Below are 18,769 nucleotides of genomic sequence, written 5' to 3' on the forward strand. Positions count from 1 at the left end.
ATAGAGTTTTATCATCATTATTATGACCATGTAAACCTAGTCCATTGCTGAACCAGGGAGCAAATGATGATTGCTTTTTTTGGTTTCTTAGACTTCCCCTCCCAGAATTAACTCTTTTTCCCCCCCCCACCTTATTTGGCTATTTGAATCACATACAAAGTCTTCCTATACCCTAAAACTGTTTTGTAAAATGCTTCTCAATTTCATTTTCTGCTTGGATAAATTAAAAAAACAAATGATTCTATTTTTTTCTCTACAAGCATCCCTTGGGGAGCATTTTAGATCATACTTGGCAGTGACTTGAATTCCCCTGATTATAAAGGTAAAGACGTGTAAACCTGTTTCCCAGGCCTTACATCAGAAGCCTGTTTTATAGAAAAAGAATGCCATGATGCACAAATTCTAGAGATGCTTATTCTTCAGCCTAGAAAAATAATTTTGGAAGAAATAAGGATTCTCTAGTGATTTAGAGCTCATTTGGCCTGAAACCTTGTAGAGTCCCCTGACTTGTGTGTCCACAGGGGTGTAACAGAGAGTATAGATGGCTTCATGTCCAAAGGCTGGATTTGAATCCTGCCTCTGCCACTTATAAGCTATGCCAGGAAGGACTCATCGCTGAGCCTCTTTGCTCTTTGATATAGTTTATTTATCCCCGCCCAAATCTCATGTTGAAATGTAATTCCCAGTGCTAGAGGTGGAGCCTGGTGGGAGGTGTTTGAATCATGGGGGTGGATCCCTCATGACTTGCTGCTGTCTTCACAATAGTGAGGGAGTTCTCAGAAGATCTGCTTGTATAAAAGTATATGGCACCTCCCCACCGACTCTCCCTTTTGCTCCTGCTTTCACCATGTGATATGCCTGTTCCTGTTTTGCCTTTTGCCACAAGTAAAAGTTCCCTGAGGCCTCCCCAAAAGTCTAGCAATGTTGGTGCCATGCTTGTACAGCCTACAGAACTGTAAACTAATTAAACCTCTTTTCTGTATAAATTACCCAGTCTCATGTATTTCTTTATAGCAACACAAGAACGGCCTAATACATTCTTACTCTATGAAATGGAAGCAGTGATATCATTCAAAATACCAACAAGAAATGAGAAAATGAAATATCACATCACCTAACAGAGATCCAGACACATAACTGATACTGAATTACTGTTTACTGAATTGAAAAGCATCAACTTATCAGAGACTAGGATTGCAACACCTGCCTTTTTTTGTTTTCCATTTGCTTGGTAGATCTTCCTCCATCCCTTTATTTTGAGCCTCAGGGATCTAGAACTAGAAATACCATTTGACCCAGCAATCCCATTACTGGGTATATACCCAAAGGATTATAAATCATGCTGCTATAAAGACACATGCACACGTATGTTTATTGCAGCACTATTCACAATAGCAAAGACTTGGAACCAACCCAAATGTCCAACAATGATAGAATGGATTAAGAAAATGTGGCACATATACACCATGGAATACTATGCAGCCATAAAAAAGGATGAGTTCATGTCCTTTGTAGGGACATGGATGAAGCTGGAAACCATCATTCTCAGCAAACTATCGCAAGGACAAAAAACCAAACACTGCATGTTCTCACTCATAGGTGGGAACTGAACAGTGAGAACACAGGGACATAGGAAAGGGAACATCACACACCTGTTCAGGGGCCTGTTGTGGGGTGGGGGGAGGGGGGAGGGATAGCATTTGGAGATATTCCTAATGTTAAATGATGAGTTACTGGGTACAGCACATCAACATGGCACATGTATACATATGTAACTAACCTGCACATTGTGCACATGTACCCTAGAACTTAAAAAAAAAAAAAAAAAAAAAGAAAACAAAAGCATCAGCTTACTCCTCCTGAGCCAGCTTTCTGGCAAGACAACCCTGAGATGCCTTAACATTCGTATAACCCTCTTAAAAATATGAATGCAGACTCCTCAGATACATGGAACCAATTTGTCAAGCCTTCTGAAATCTTGTCTTCTAAAAAGTACCCCATAGCAAGCAAAATGATTTTAGGGGACTTGAATGTCAGGGTTAGTGATGACTCTGCCAAAGCTTTAAACACAGGAAATTTGAAAAAAGATTGCTTCTTACCTGTTTCTGTGAGAGCCGTTTATCCAAAATCAGTTACTGGATCAAAAAGAAAGATAATTGTCCAATTTTATTTATCATCAGTATCCATCAATATGAAGCCATAGCCCATGGAATAAGTATTTGGGGGAATTTCGTTTGTAATGCCACACAATAGGCCAACATTAGTTTTTAATCACCCAATCATTCTTTCATCTATTACTTCTCTCTTTAAGATGTGTGATCTAGGCCAAATTGAAGATGATTATGTCTCCATTAAGCCTCTTCTGATCCTCAAAAATATCTGTTTCTGAGTCTATTTCTGAGTTTCAAATGAACTTTGAGATTATAGAACTAGGGAGTGTAACATGGAATGAAGCTCGTTCTCATCCTCAAATAAACCGTCTCGAAGTGGAACCATGTGGAGCTCTCTCCTCACATTCTGTTCTGAGCCGTGTTCCCTCCAACCATACCAATAAGCCAGAGATGAGCTAAACCCAGCCTGACCACTCTGCTTAGCCAGGAACTGGCCACTCTGTCACGGTTGGATGAAGTTTAACAGAAAGTCCAATGAATTCTCACAAAACTGACAAGAAACTATCTTAAATGGATCTCAGAAGATGCCCCCTAAAACCTACTAAATTTAAATCATTAATCTAGCAATGATTTTCAACATGTAAGGTCACCAAACCTTAGAATTTACTCGTTCAGCCTAGAACACTGAGAAAATTCCTCCCAAATGCATACTCTTTGCCCCCCAGCCACAGGTGTAGCAGAAGAAAAATTAATTAGGGATCTCCCTCAACTTCTAGCAGAGAATTTAGATATGGTAATTTTCTATAAACCTGGATGCTAACATTCTTTTGTTAACATAGTTGTAATGGAAAATTGAACAAAATGCAGAACCACAAACAGCACTTCACATGGCAGGCAATCAGAGGCATAGCACAGCAGGATAGTGAACTTAGATTCAAGTCCTGCTTGGCCATTTTCTAGCTCTGTGCCTTTAGACGAGTAACTTTACATCTCTGTGCTTCAGTTTCTTTGTCTGAGAAAGGTTAATACCTCCCCGGCACAGACTTGTTTTAAAAATGTAACAGGATACTATAAGTGAAAGCAACTTTTGAAGTGTAAAAGCTTTATCCTAATATCCTGATCATGGTATTCAGTCCAAATGAATATATTGTGTAGTTGGCATATATCCACTTTCTATTTGAGATGGGATAAGTTAGCAAGGCCAACATTTAAATAATGTTCGTCTCTAAAGTATTTTGAGGCTCTCCAGACCACACCATTGCATCAAGATGATACTCAGTGAAGCTGCACAAAATGGGCACCTGAGACTTCATAAGTAAGGTCTCACGATCTCACTAGAAAAAGTCGTTTCCCTGTAATCCTGTGCTACCGTATTACACAACCACAACAAACCTTACTTCTCTCCACGCCCCATTCCACTTGCTTAGAACAGGGGACAGCCCTTTGTATAATTTCTACATTTTTAGTACAGCTGACACATGGATGATTTTTATTTTAGGTTTATATTTGTACTTTGATGATGACCAGGAAATTTTCCTCTCACCTAGTTCAGTCTTCTAATTCTTAACTGAACTCTCAAGGGTGATCTGTTTTTATTCCTGTCTCTTGTTTTTTTGGTCTCCCTATCTCTCGGCTTCCCAGTCTCTGTTCCTCTTACTGTTTCTTTTTCTCTTATGCAAACACACACACACACCCTGATCCAATCCTTCAGTGTCTTAATTCAGATCCTAAGCCTTCCAGTGAGATTTTTGACTTAGCATCTGCTGAGCCACAATTCACATGTGACACTCTGCACTTCTTCCCAGGCACGTTTCAGCTGCAGGCTCTGTATTATTTTGGTGTGTTATCTGTACATAGACACTCACGGCAAAAGAAATTACTCACTCGTGGAAAGAGATGCCAAACCCTTAATTTAAAAACACCAAATGAGTAATTCTCAAAGCATATTTTTCTCCTTCAACCAGGACATTTTAATTATCTTGAAGTAAACAAGGAGGCTTACAAGGGTTACTCAAATTGTTCTTTCAAAATTTTCCCTCCCCAAGGATTTCCACCTGCCCTAAAGTTCTTCAGGAAAGTGAGTCTTTGTTTCCACCCATGTGATAAAAAGCCCATAAAAATGGGGAGGTAAACTTTGCATCTATTTCTAGTCCTAAATTGGCCTGAGGACTAAGGAGAACCCAGAAATAAGCAATGACCCATTCTCTTTGGCTAAGTGTGCACTGACTTGGCCCAAATGGTCAGGCTTCCTGCCTGTAGCTACATAGTTAGTTGTGATAAGGAGCAAAGAAAACCAAACAGCTTAAGGACTAAAGCATACTTTCTACTGAATGATTTGTGCTGTTAGTGTTGCAGTCTGATAAGCAAAACACATTTCCCTTGCCAGAGGAGGCCTATTACCAGAGCAGAGACACAGGGAGCTGAAAACATTTCACACACAGTAGCAAGGAAGAAAGACCTGTAGGTGGGTGGTTTCAAACAAGCATCTAGCCTAACTCTGAACTACAGCTGCCAACAAAAGGCTTTTACCTCCCCTCAGTGAGTGATGATACAGTCGAGTCACCATAGAGCCACTGCTGCTAGGAAGTGGCTGAGTACTAGAAACCAGTCACAGACTGTTTACCAACCAGACAAGTAGAACTGAGAATATAATCTTTGTACCATACATAGTTCTCTCTAATTAGCCAATGCCCTGAGATTAAATAGAATTTACTCAACCCAATTAAACTGGCCAGGGTCAGGGGATCATTAGGAATTTGGGCCCTTCGTATTTTCAGCAATGAATCATAAATCATTTAAAGTTTCATTTATAAGGATGAAATTTTTCAACCAAAGGGTTAACATCTTTACTTCTAGAAACTTTTCAGGTTATCTCTCAATTTTTTTTCTCTCTTTATTTTTCTCTTCTCTGGGATTTAAAAAATATAATTTGGAGCTTTCTTCCAGATCTCTCAGCTGCTCTTGTCATTTTTAAACCTCCTTATCTGCTATCCCTGTCATTCCTTTAGTTTTATCTTCAGTTCATAATGTTCCCTTCCACCATGTCAATCAGCGATGGGACAAGGGTAAGACAAGCAAGGTACTCAGAGTGTACAATGTAAGAAGTCACTCACTCTTGGGCTTGCACTAGTTCAGGGTTGGCAGCAACAGTTAGTGCCTTCTTACATTTTGCGCCCTGGATACCTTCCTTGCCTCACCCTAGACTGGCCCAGATGTCTAGTCTACAGTTCACCTTATCACTTGCAATTTCTATTTCAATGACTACACTTTTCACTTCCAACGTTTCTATATGTTAATCCCTATCTATTCTTAAGAATTCTTTGTTCCCCTTCCCTCTTTTACTTATTTGATGATTCAAGAATCCTTAATTTTCTTTTATATTGCACCATTATGTCTGGTTCTTCATGCATGGAGTCCACAGATTCTTGGGTCTGCTGACTATCCTCATGCCAGAAAATATTCTTGTGTGCTTTGTAATTTTTCTTGAAAGCTTACCTTGTTTGGGAGGGAATTTGTTTGTTTTGTTTCTTTTTGGTAGACTCCTCTGCCTGTCAAGTCGCTTTTGGGTTGGTTGCCTTACCCTGGTAGTACTCCAGGTTTGTGTCCCCAAGCCAAGATGTAGTGTCTTATTCCCAGCCAACGCTGATAGTGCCACATTGAGGCTGATGGCTGCATGCAGCAGGGCCTGGCTCCAATTCCTGTGCAGATGTCTCTTCTCTCTCCCAGAACCACGAGCAATCAGGCCCAATGATGGGTAGTTAGTGGAGTTTTTTCATGTTCAATTTACTGTTAGAAGCTGTGCATACTGATTTCAGCTTTCTCTGAGAAGTCCATCACACGTGTTCTGCCTTTTGTGGAATAAGCAATGCCTTCATCAGCAAATGGTCTTAGAAGCTGTCTCCAATGTTTTTGTATCTGCGTGTGTGTGTGTGCACGCTTAGTATATGTGTATATATATATATATATATATGTCTTGTGTGTGTATACACATTTAGTATGTATGTGTGGATATGTTCTGTGTGTTTCTTATGAGCTAATTGCCTTTAGCCTCTGTTCACTACTATAGATTTCTGTTCCAGATCATGAATTAATGAATAAAATTAGAATTCAGGAGTCCAGTAGATAAGCAGGGCAAAGAGAAAGTTCTTTCCTACAGCAGAATTCCACCTAAAAACTATAGAAGGATGGCAGGGTTGAAAGATCATTCATAGATGCTAAACCCAGCAGGGAAAGTTTTATAAGAAACAGGATATTTACACAGTATCCAAGTATTTCCCCCACAAATTACTTATTAATTACCAGGGGAAGATAGTAACTTTGCAGTGGAGAAAACTGGCAGACACCACCTAAAGCACATTATCAAAGTCAACATCACCAGTAATGGGACACACTGACATCATGTGTCTCCTGATGTGCTGAGAAAGACATAACATCATTTTAATGGCATTTTCACCAAAAATGTATAACCTGAATCTAATCCAGACAAAATGCTAGACAAAACCAAATTGAGGGGCATTCTACAGAATACTCTGTACTCTTTTAAAATGTCAAGATCAAGAAAGACTGAGGAAATATTCTACAATAAAAGAGACTAAAGAGACACAACAACTAACTGCCATATGTATCCTGGATTGAATCCTGGCTGAGAAAAAATTTCTATGAAGGGCATTATTGGGACAATTGACAGAATTTGAATATGGACTGTGGGTTAAATAATAATACTATGTCAATACTATGTCCATGTTCAATTTCTTGATTTTGATATTTGTATTTTGGTTATGTAAGAAGCAGCTCTTCTTCTTAGAAAATAAATACTGAAATATTTAGAGGAAAGTACACTATGTCTCCAACTTACTCTCAAGTGATACAGAAAAATTAGAGGGTAAACATTGGCTCTTATGGGATAGAAATTTCTTAGATACAATGGTTTGTGGCTCCCCAAAAGGCCATACTACACAAACAGATATATAATATGTCTGTGGTCTTAAACTTCCATGGGGTAATTAGGGAAAAAAATGTCTAAAATGCCTCCTTGAGGGAGCAATAATGAAAAAAAAAAGATTGAAAAACACGTGCAGAGAAAGAGACAGAGACAAGAGAGAACAAAATCAAATGAAACGGTGATAACCTGGGGGGAGGAAGAGAATATAGGAATTTCCTCAAGTTGGACATTTTTCAAATTAAAAAGATACAAGAAAATTAAAAACTAACCTCTAAAAGTTAAAAAGTTGCTACACTATTATGCAAGATTAGGAGTTCAACATTATTTAGAAGCAAAGCATCAACAGAAAAACATACTAGCCAAGAAAATATCCACATATTCACAGTCATGTACATGTTTTTCATTGTTGCTTCTCTAGAACACACTGTGTGTGTGTGTGTGTGTGTGTGTCTGTCTGTCATTCATGTGGTTTTGTGACTCACGTATGGTGAGTCCTCTCACTGTTTGAGGACAGCAGTGGCTCACTTGGACCATTTACTTAACTTAGGAGACCACTTTATATGGAAGATGGACACATTTAGTTTCATGAAGGACAGAACAAAACAAGTTTTGAATAACGGCAGGTAGGATGTAGGTTAAAATGCAAAATGAATGCTTTAAGAATATAAGCATCGGGAGTAGAAGTTACTGAACTGGCTATAAAATATTCTCTCAAAGATATTTTTAAGATATTTTAACCAGGCCGGGCATGGTGGCTCATGCCTGTAATCCCAGCACTTTGGGAGGCCGAGGCGGGCAGATCACGAGGTCAGGGGTTAGAGACCAGCCTGGCCAACATAGTAAAACCCCGTCTCTACCAAAAAAAAAAAAAAAAAAAAAAATTAGCCAGGCATTGTGGCAGACACCTGTAATCCCAGCTATTAGGGAGGCTGAGGCAGGAGAATCGCTTGAATCCGGGAGGCAGAGGTTGCAGTGAGCCAAGATAGCACCACTACACTCCAGCCTGGATGACAGACAGAGTGAGACTCCGTCTCAAAAAAAAAAAAAAAAAAGATAGTTTAACCACTAGATGCACACCTGTAAGAGGACAATTCAAGGGCCAGGAGACGAATGAGGAGAGTTTCATTCACTTATTCACGCTTTCAGTGTGCTAGGCACTGTTGGCTCAAAGCTGAGCAAGACACGACCTCTATCTATAGTGAACTTGCCAACTAGCAGAAAGATTATTTTAAGATTTATCTCTCAGTATCAATATTGTCATCTTATTTCACAGTCTTGGTCTTTATGACTTTTCTGTAACATTTAACCATTACCCTAACTACTGTCATCATAATTAACATGTAAATATTTCTTAGTGCCATTGTCACTGTACAGCTACCTTCGCAAAATATTTTCTAACCACTAGTGACAGCACAATACAAAAACAGGTAAGGAGGTCTGCATTCTACAATGTTGCAACCAGGTGTGTTGAAATGGCAGACAGCTCCCTGGGCAGGCACACAAGACTCAGATTACTAGAATCACTTGAGGTCCTGCTTCCAAGCCCAAAGTGGAAAACTGACTCTGTTACTGCCATTGGATTCCCTCGCTTCATTAATTAACTCAAAATTGCCTCTCAGTGGCAATCCAGACTTCTGTTTCTAATTTCCTTCTGTGCTGAAAAGTAAATAGGCCTAACCACATTTTCAAGCCCCTGTGCCCAATGGGTCTTTTGTGCTTATAGCAGACCACTATCCACTGGAAGACGTCTGGGCCACTGCCAAGTTGAGTATTCAATTTCTTTGTTGTTTTTCAGGATAACCTAGCTAACCGCAATCCCTTTCCACCATTCCTCTGCAATGTGCTTGAAATAGAGCCAAGGCCTTATCCTACAAAATGCACAAGAAAAACAAAAAAGGAGGAAATAAATAAAGAAGGGGTCATGGAAAAAATCAGGGTTTGTGAATATTGCCCCATACATATTTTCTTTTTACATTTTTCTCTCATGACTTCTCAAAAACATTCAGACCCCAAATGCCTGGTCATATTCAGGAATAACTCCAATGGCTTCCCATTCTCTCCTCCCCACCCAAGAAGATTATAGGATTATAAACATGAGGTAAATTCCTGGGATCCTATTCCTTGGGGCATATGCCCAAGCTTTTGGCTTTGGGAGGTGGGGTGTGGGGTGGCAAATGCCTAAAAGGTTTTGAATGACTATCCAAAGAGAAGCAGATGGCTTTAGCAGGCCTGTGCCCAACACATGATCTGTGTGACTCCTGCCCTCTCAACACCATCTCCGTGCCGCTCCCTTTCTCCCACACCCCAGACAAATAAGAACAAAAATGAGTCTGCACATTCAAAAGGTGAATTTTCAAAGACAAGTCTTCCCATATGGAAAGGATAATGGCATCATGCCAGAGCACGTGCAGTAAAGAAGGACTCAGGGTGTTTCACATTTTCTCTTCCAATGGGTTCCAAATGTTCTGATGGACAATCTTATTCTTCCCCTATAAACTTTCTGCTCTACACCCCGCTATAGCTGTGAATACACTTTTCAATTTTCCTCAGGTCCCCAAATAGTGGGAATAGCATGAACATCGGCACGAAGGCAAGAAAATATGAGGCATGTACTGGGGAGAGCAAATAGTTCAGTTGGAGAAAGGGCACATGAGGAGCAGTAGCAGCAAATAAGAATGACCAGGAGTTTGGGATCAGACACATGGGACCATGAGTACCAGGTCAAAAAGTTCAAACTTTATTTGATGATGAAGCAACATTAAATACTAAAGGTCAAGTTTCAGGAATGTAACTAATTCAGAAGAAACGCAATGACACATAACAAAAGAAATAGAGCCAAACACAAAAATTAGCAAAATATGAATGCTTCACCTTAGCAATGGATTCTTATGAGTGAACACTGGGAGCCAGCCATTAAAGGACAAACGGGAAGCCTATCTAAATCATTATCTGACAGAAAGAAGCTCATTTATTCTTGAAAAGAGAACAAACATTCTAGGAGAAATCATGTGAACTCTTTTAAGTGCCATTAAATGACACAATGGGAAAAATCTTCAACAATATTTTTATCAGAAACAGAGAGGCAAAGTCACATGGTTGCACAGCTCTCTCTCATACTGACATTTAATACAGGCTCCAAGCAGGAAAGTATCATCTAAGAAGACAGCTAATGTGATTTATTTACGTGGATTTCTGATCTTTCCTGATCATCAGGAAATGATGAACTTGAGACACCTGGAAGAATGAATATCATACTTCTATCAAATGTCACTTCTGTTGGCCAGTCACTAAGGAAAGCAGATAAATTGCTGTTTCTCTGCCTGTTGAAAGTTTCAAATTGAGTAGTGTATATTACTTAACAAAGATCTCTGGTTTTAGATAGGGTGACCATATATAAGTTGGTACTTTCCTGGTTTATGCCTCCTACCCCAGAATAATTAGGAGCAGCCCCTCCTTTGTATCCAAAACTACCCCAGTTTAGGTAATAACTTATACGATCACCCTAGTTCTAAATATCTGCCAAGTAGAAGTTGCCACACTAGTATGCAAGTTTAGGAGCTCAATTATCTTTTAACTTAAAATACAACCCACCTTCACAAGCAATATCTAACTTGATGACTATTAAAAGATTTGCTGAGGCTAAACTCACTGGTGTATCATCTCTTGGAGCACAGCCCTTTGTCTTATTGGACACTGTGTTCTCATCCCTAGCACAGGCCCATCATATCACAAGCATTTGACTGAATTATTTGGTTATTGATAGGCATAACATGTGACATAGCTGTCTCTTCTTGGACAACTACTGATACCACCATCATGTAAGATAAATTGTTACGTAAATTAACAGCTTAGATGCTTTTTCCTCATTTTTTCCTAAAAAGGATTTTAAAATATACAGCCAATTTATAACTTTCTTTTATAGCACATCTACAGATATCTACCAAAGATTCTCATCCTCCAGAATTCAGCTCACCAAATTTAGAGGTTAAACCTCTAGAATGTCACAGTGATCCAGTTCAGGGTGTTATTTCCCAACAGAGCCAAAGCCATCTATTTTTTACTCTGCCAAACCAGCAACATTTCCAACATGAAATATCCATAATGCAGGAAATTCCAGTTTTAGGACTCAGACATGAATGGTCCCTGCAATTATTGTTAAATTGCATGTGTCAAGAAGTAGTTTTTTCCTGTTGGAGGTAGACAGTACGGCATGTGCATTGTGGTTCACAGAGGCAATAAAAATGTGTTATGTTACTAGATCCTGAAAGTAGGTAGCAAATACAAACAGTAAACTTAAAAGGATTATTTTTGTTTCTGATTTTGCATGTAACTTAGAATTTTATGAGAATTTTCTGAGAATTTATGAGAACTTTATGATTACTGTGCCCATGCTTTAGGAATCATTAAAGAAAGTTTGTGGATTACTTCTTTTGGACAACTTACTTAAAAAGTATTCAAGTTCAATTAAGTTTGATATTTGGGATACCTTTATGAATAATAAATGAATCTTTATCACGCTGTATTACCTTGAAATATTCCTAAGGTTATCGGAACTATCCATATGATTTCTCTCCTTATACACTGTTTCAATGGCACCTTCAAGCTTGTCTTCGTGAAAATGCAACTATATTGCAAGTAGCCAGTAACATTATCAATGAAAATCTTGTCAGTAGCCAATAATATAATGTCAAAATTTGCTTGGTTGAGGACAAGAGTCATTCTGAGTTACAGAAAAAAAATGGTAAAGCAAAAAGAGTAAAAAAGAAGAACTCTTTCAAAAAGTGTCTCATTTGTACTTTCTGCCTTTGTATATAACAAATGCTAAGCAGATGTTACATTGAACTGAAATTGATACTGGTCTGTCTTGCACTGGCCAAACTAAGAGTGTGTGGGCGGGGAGGGGGTGGGTGGAGTTTTGGTTTCTACCTGCTTTGCTTCATCACTGTTTAAAAGCTGATACATATTAAACTTCCTTTTTCTATTTAACTTTAGAGCCCATAGTAAATAAAGGAATTTTTAAAAGCAGGAGTCACGTAGTAATTCCCATTGAGAACTGTCTTCTATTTTTTCAGTAGAGATAGATTTTTCTAGTTGAGGTTGAAATAGAAAAAAAACTCCATGCATACCTCTTTTTTCATCCTAAAAAATATTTATTGAAAGCCTAATACTACATACCACAAACAAATAAAAGACAGACTTTAATCTTACAATTTATCCGAAAGGATTTATATGTGCTTGCATACCTAAAGGGGGTCAATTATATTTTACTTAATAAGAGGGATATGTTTTAAAAAAAAAAAAAACAGGAAAACTAAAAATAAGAAGTGATTAATTCCATTAAGGGATATTAAGAACTATCAGTTTTGGGGTTAACTCTTGAACAATGAGCTAGATTTTTATTAAAGTATCAAGAGGAAGAAATACCATAAGCAAAATAGAGAAATACAACTGTTGGTTGTATATTTAAGTAGATTTTGTTCATAATTATATGTGAATGGCAAGGAACATTAGGTAAGACATCAAGAAAGCTAAGATATCTAGATTGGGCAAATAGGTATGAAATGAGAAAATTATGGTTTCTGTTTTGTGCAGTGAACTACGGTTATCTGGGGGATATCCTGCTGGAAGTATTAAGTAGACTATTAGAAACATGGACCTAGAAAAATGAAAGAGATAATATATAGAGGTAAAAATTTGGAATTAATTCAAGTGTGATATCCAATGAAATGATTCATGGCCAACTTCAAAATTTCCTATTATCCCAAAATTTAAAGGCTGGGAGTGGGGTGGAGAGAGGGGTGGGGAGGGGGAAGATGCAAACAGAAAGACTGAAGGAGATCCAGGGGAGTTTACCAACATAGAAAGCAGGAAAAAAGCGAGTATCTTTGATGAGCTGGTCTTCGCCAGTATTGTCAGATACTGCAGAAATTGAATAGAAGGAGAGATCAAAGATTCAATATTGTCAGTGGAGTGCTAAACTTCACTTAGTAAAGCTTCCTAAAATCTATTCTAATTAGCCAGAAGGAAATATGTAGAAACATAAATATCATTATTATCAGACTCATCAATGTTATTTTGATGTCTCTTCAGTCTTAATGAATGCTTCACCTTGTGTTCCACTTATGTCAAGGATTGATCCTTAAACTGGGTAAAAACACTTGCCAATCTTAAGGAATGTATATAATTTTTATTTTTGCCATAACTGTAGCCTTGAAAATTGTTTCTTCATGCATGGAAATGACCTCCAAGTGTGGCAGTCTTTGGAGATTGAGGGTGGACACTCACTTTGAACTAAGACTTATCTAAGCCTCTAAATCATGGAATAAGGAGAGAGACGCACCTGGTCTTCTGAGTGGCTTAGTCATCTTTGGATAATGTTAGTAAGTTGTCCTTTCTTGACTATAATAAATTTTCATATTTGGCTCAAATATTATGTAGATGTCTAGTTTTTACTCTTTAATTGATTAAATGTGGAAAAATTGGAAAGCCGATATTCAACTAAAATTTATATGACCAACAGCTGCTATGTGATAAGAGTGGTAAAAAAGAGAGGATAATTTTCTAAGACGGTTTGCCATCTATCCTTCAGTGTCTTCTTTGATCACATTATTTATTTGCATTTGCATTTTTGTGGTCTGGAACTTGAACATAATTTTAATAGTCCTTTAAAAAGAATTCAAGACAAAAAATTCATGGAAAACAATTTTTGTACAGTTCTGGAAGCATCTAGAGAAAATAACTTGTTTTTCTAATTTTCTGCAATCTAGGAAGATGTCCAACAGGAGATGAAAAAGTTAGGACTTGAACTGGCATTTCCTCCTACCATACTGGCTGTGTGCTTGAGTCCTTAATGGTTACATTTATGGGACTACCTTTTTGCGTACTTCCCCACAATGAAGTCTTAGATAATATAACAAGATTCAATCAACTATTGCCATCATTCATTTAACAAATATTGTTTAAGTAAATTAACTTGGGAACCTCAAAATGAATCAGATAGGAATTTGCCAACAAGGAGATAAAACTGAACAAAAATAATAAATCACAGTATAAAAATAATTAATAGGCTGGGCATGGTGGCTCCTGCCTATAATCCCAGCACTTTGGGAGGCCAAGGCGGGTGGATCATTTGAGCCCAGGAGCTCAAGACCAGCCTGGGCAATATGGCAAAACCCAGTCTTTACAAGAAAATACAAAAAATTAACCAGGCATGGTGGCATTCACCTGTAGTCCCAGCTACTTGGGAAGCTGAAGTGGGTGAATCACCTGAGCCCAGGAGGTCAAGGCTGCAGTGAGCTGTGATGTGTGCCACTGCACCCCAGCCTGGGTAACAGAGTGAGACCCTGTCTCAAAATAGAAATTAATATACTAAGTATAATAGAATAAGTGACAAGCAAAATTTAAATTTTCATTTATAAAAATATGGTGAAAAAGATTTGTAGAAAAATCTATTCTAGTATACAATATAAAAAACTGGATAAAATATAATAAACATTTCTCAAAGTCATGGTTAACTGGGACATAAAATAACAGGAAAATATTGCCCCAAGTGACATGAAATTGAGATTATAGAATAAGTCAAGGCTAGGGCTGACATATTCTTTGAGAGTACCTGCACATTTGAATGGGGCTACAAGCTCTATTCAGAAGATATGGGTGAAGAGAGAATTGGTAAACTGAAAGACAAATATGAGCTATAACTCAGAAGTCAGCTACACACAAAGAGATGGAAAATATACAAGTAAGAGACATGGCAACTAGAGTAGCAGAGTCAACAATCACATAATGAGAATTTTAGAAGGAGAGAAGAGAAAAAATGGGGGAAAGACAATATTCAAAGATATAATGACTGTTATTAGTCTGTTCACACACTGCTCTAAAAATACCTGAGACTGGGTAATTTATAAAGAAAAGACATTTAATTGGCTCACAGTTCCACAGGCTATTAGGAAGCATGATGCTGGCAGCTGCTCACCTCCTGGGAAGGCCTCAGGAAACTTTCAATCATGGCAGAAGGCAAAGGGGGAAGCAGGCACGTCTTACACGGCTGGAGCAGGAGAGTGGGACCGGGAAGGTGCTACACACTTTTAAACAATCAAATTTTGTGAGAACTCTATCATGAGAACAGCCTTAGGGGAATGGTGCTAAACCATTAGAAACCACCTTCATGATCCAATCACCTCCCCCCATGCCCCGTCTCCAACATTAGGGATTACAATTAAACATGAGATTTGAGTGGGAAGACAGATCCAAACTGTATCATTTTACCCCTTCCCCTTTCCAAGTCTCATGTCCTTCTCACATTGCAAAATACAATCATGCCTTCCCAACGGTCCCCCAAAGTCTTATTCCAGTATTAGCTCAAAAGACCAAAGTCCAAAGTCTCATCTGAGACAAGGCTAGGCCCTTCTGCCTATGAGCCTGTAAAATAAAATTTTAAAAAAAGTTATTTACTTCCAAGATACAGTGGGGGTATAGACATTGGGTAAATACTCCCATTCAAAGAGGGAGATATCAGCCAAAAGAAAGGGGCTATAGGTCCCACGCAAGTCAGAAACCCAGCAGGGCAGTCATTAAATCTTAAAGCTCCAAAACGATCTCCTTTGATTTCATGTCTCACATCCAGGGCATACTGGTACAAGGGGTGGGTTCCTGAAGCCTTGGGCAGCTCTGCCCCCAAAGCTTTGCAGGGTACAGCACCCACAGCTGCTTTCACAGGCTAGCTTTGAGTGCCTGCAGCTTTTCCAGACACATGGTACAAGCTGTTGGTGGATCTACCATTCCGGAATCTGGAGAACGTTGGCCATCTTCCCACAGCTCTAATAGGCAGTGCCCCTGTGGGGACTCTGTGTGGTGGCTCCAACCCTACATTTCCCCTCCACACTGCCCTATAGAGGTTCTCCATGAAGGCTCTGCCCCTGCAGCAGGGTTCTGCCTGGACATACAGGCTTTTCCATATATCCTCTGAAATCTAGGCAGAGGCTATCAAGCCTCAACTTTTACACTCTGTGCACCCACATATAGGGGGAAATTCAGCCAGATATCGGGCAAAATTCACCCCCGATATTTCATGTAGGTTCTTTTCTATTTTCCCTAAGTGTCGGCCAGTTTGAGAAATAAAGGGACAGAGTACAAAGGAGAGAAATTTTAAAGCTGGGCATCTAGGGGAGACATCACATGTCGGTAGGTTCCGTGATGCCCCCTGAGCCGTGAAACCAGCAAGTTTTTATTAGTGATTTTCAAAAGGGGAGGGAGTGTACGAATAGGGTGTGGGTCACGGAGATCACATGCTTCACAAGGTAATAGAATATCACAAGGCAAATGGAGGCAGGGCGAGATCACAGGACCACAGGACTGGGGCAAAATTCAAATTGCTAATGCAGTTTCAGGCACGCATTGTCATTGATAACATCTTATCAGGAGACAGGGTTTGAGAGCAACCAGTCTGACCAAAATTTATTAGGCGGGAATTTCCTCATCCTAATAAGCCTGGGAGCGCTATGGGAAACTGGGACTTATTTCATCCCTACAGTTTCGACCATAGAAGATGGCCACACCCAAGGGGGCCATTTTAGAGGCCTACCCTCAGGGACACATTCTCTTTCTCAGGGATGTTCCTTGCTGAGAAAAAGAATTCAGCGATATTTCTCCCATTTGCTTTTGAAAGAAAAGAAATATGGCTCTGTTCCATCCGGTTACCGGTGGTCAGAGTTTAAGGTTATTTCTCTTGTTCCCTGAACATTGCTGTTATCCTGTTCTTTTTTCAAGGTGCCCAGATTTCATATTGTTCAAACACACATGATCTACAATTTGTGCAGTTAACACAATCACCACAGGGTCCTAAGGTGACATACATCCTCCTCAGCTTACGAGAAGACAGGATTAAGAGATTAAAGTAAAGACAGGCATAGGAAATCACAAGTGTATTGATTGGGGAAGTGATAAGTGTCCATGAAATCTTTACAATTTATGTTTAAAGATTGCAGTAAAGACAGGCATAAGAAATTATAAAATTATTAATTTGGGGAACTAATAAAAGTCCATGAAATCTTCACAATCCACTTTCTTCTGCCATGGCTTCAGCCAGTCCCTCCATTCGGGGTCCCTGACTTCCCACAACACCCACAAGCTTAACACCACATGAAAGTCACCAAAGCTTATGGCTTGCATTCTCTGAAGCAGTGGCCCAAACTGTATCTGGGCCTCTTTGAGCCACAACTGGAGATGGAGTGGCTTGGATGTAGGCAACAGTGTCCTGAGTTTGTGCAGGGCAGCAACTCCCGGGCCCTGGCCCATGAAACCATTCTTTCCTCCTAGGTCTGTAGGCCTGTGATGGGAGGGGCTGCTGTGAAAGTTTCTAAAGTGCTTTGGAGGCCTTTTCCCCACTGTCTTGGCTATTAAGATTAGGCTCCTCTTTACTTATGCAAATTTCCACAGCCAGCTTGAATTCATTCCCAGAAAGTGGTTTTTCTATTCTACCACATGACTAGACTGCAAATTTCCCAAAATTTTAGGCTCTACTTCTCTTTTAAATATACGTTTCAATTTCAGATCATTTCTTTGCTCATACATATAAATTGTAGAATGTTAGAAGCAGACAGGCCACATCTTGAGTGCTTTGCTGCTTAGAAATTTATTCTATCAGATACACTAAATCACTCTCAAGTTCAAAATTCCAGAGATTCCTAGAATGGGGCACAAAGCAGCCAACCTCTTTGCTAGCACATAATAAAAGTGAGCTTTGCCCCAGTTCCCAGTAAGTTGCTCATTTCCATTTGAGACCTCCTCAGCCTGGACTTCACTGTCCATATCACTATCAGCAATTTGGCCACAACAATTTAACAAGTCTTTAGGAAGCTCCAAATTTTCCCTCATCATCCTGTCTTCTTCTGAGCCCTCCACACTCTTTTAACCTCTGCCCATTACCCAGTTCCAAAATCGCTTCCACATTTTCAAGTATCTTTATAGAAATGTCCCACTCCTCAGTACCAATTATCTGTATTAGTCCATTCTCGCACTGCTATAAAGAAATACCCAAGACTGGGTAATTTATAAAGAAAAGAGGTTTAATTGGCTCACAGTTCTGCAGGCTGTTAGGAAGGATAATGCTGGCATCTGCTCAGCTCTTGGGGAGGCCTCAGGAAACTTTCAATCATGGTGGAAGGCAGGCACATCTTTCATGGCCAGAGCAGGAGAGGCAGCGGGGAAGGTGCTACACAATTTTAAACAACCAGATCTCATGAGAACTCTGTCATGAGAACAGCACTAGAGGGATGGTGCTAAACTATTAGAAACCACCTTCATGATCCAATCACCTCCCACCAGGCCTCACCTCCATCATTGGGGATTACCAGTGAACATGGGACTTGAGTAGGGACACAGATCTAAACCATATCAATGACTAGAAACTTTCGAGAATCAATGAAATATACCTATGCTTAGGTTCAGGAAAGCTAATGGATATCTATATTTGGCTTTACAATTACAAATTATTCATTTTTTTAAACCTTGGAATTGGTATCTTTCATCAGATATGGAAAACTGTGTGTGTGTATATATATGTATATATATATGTGTATATATATAGGTATATATGTGTGTATATATATGTATATATGTGTATATATGTATATATGTATATATATGTGTATATATATGTGTGTGTATGTATGTGTGTGTATATATATATATATATATATATATATATATATATATA

Source organism: Pongo pygmaeus, chromosome 16, assembly GCF_028885625.2.
Source record: "Pongo pygmaeus isolate AG05252 chromosome 16, NHGRI_mPonPyg2-v2.0_pri, whole genome shotgun sequence".
Taxonomy (NCBI): domain Eukaryota; kingdom Metazoa; phylum Chordata; class Mammalia; order Primates; family Hominidae; genus Pongo; species Pongo pygmaeus.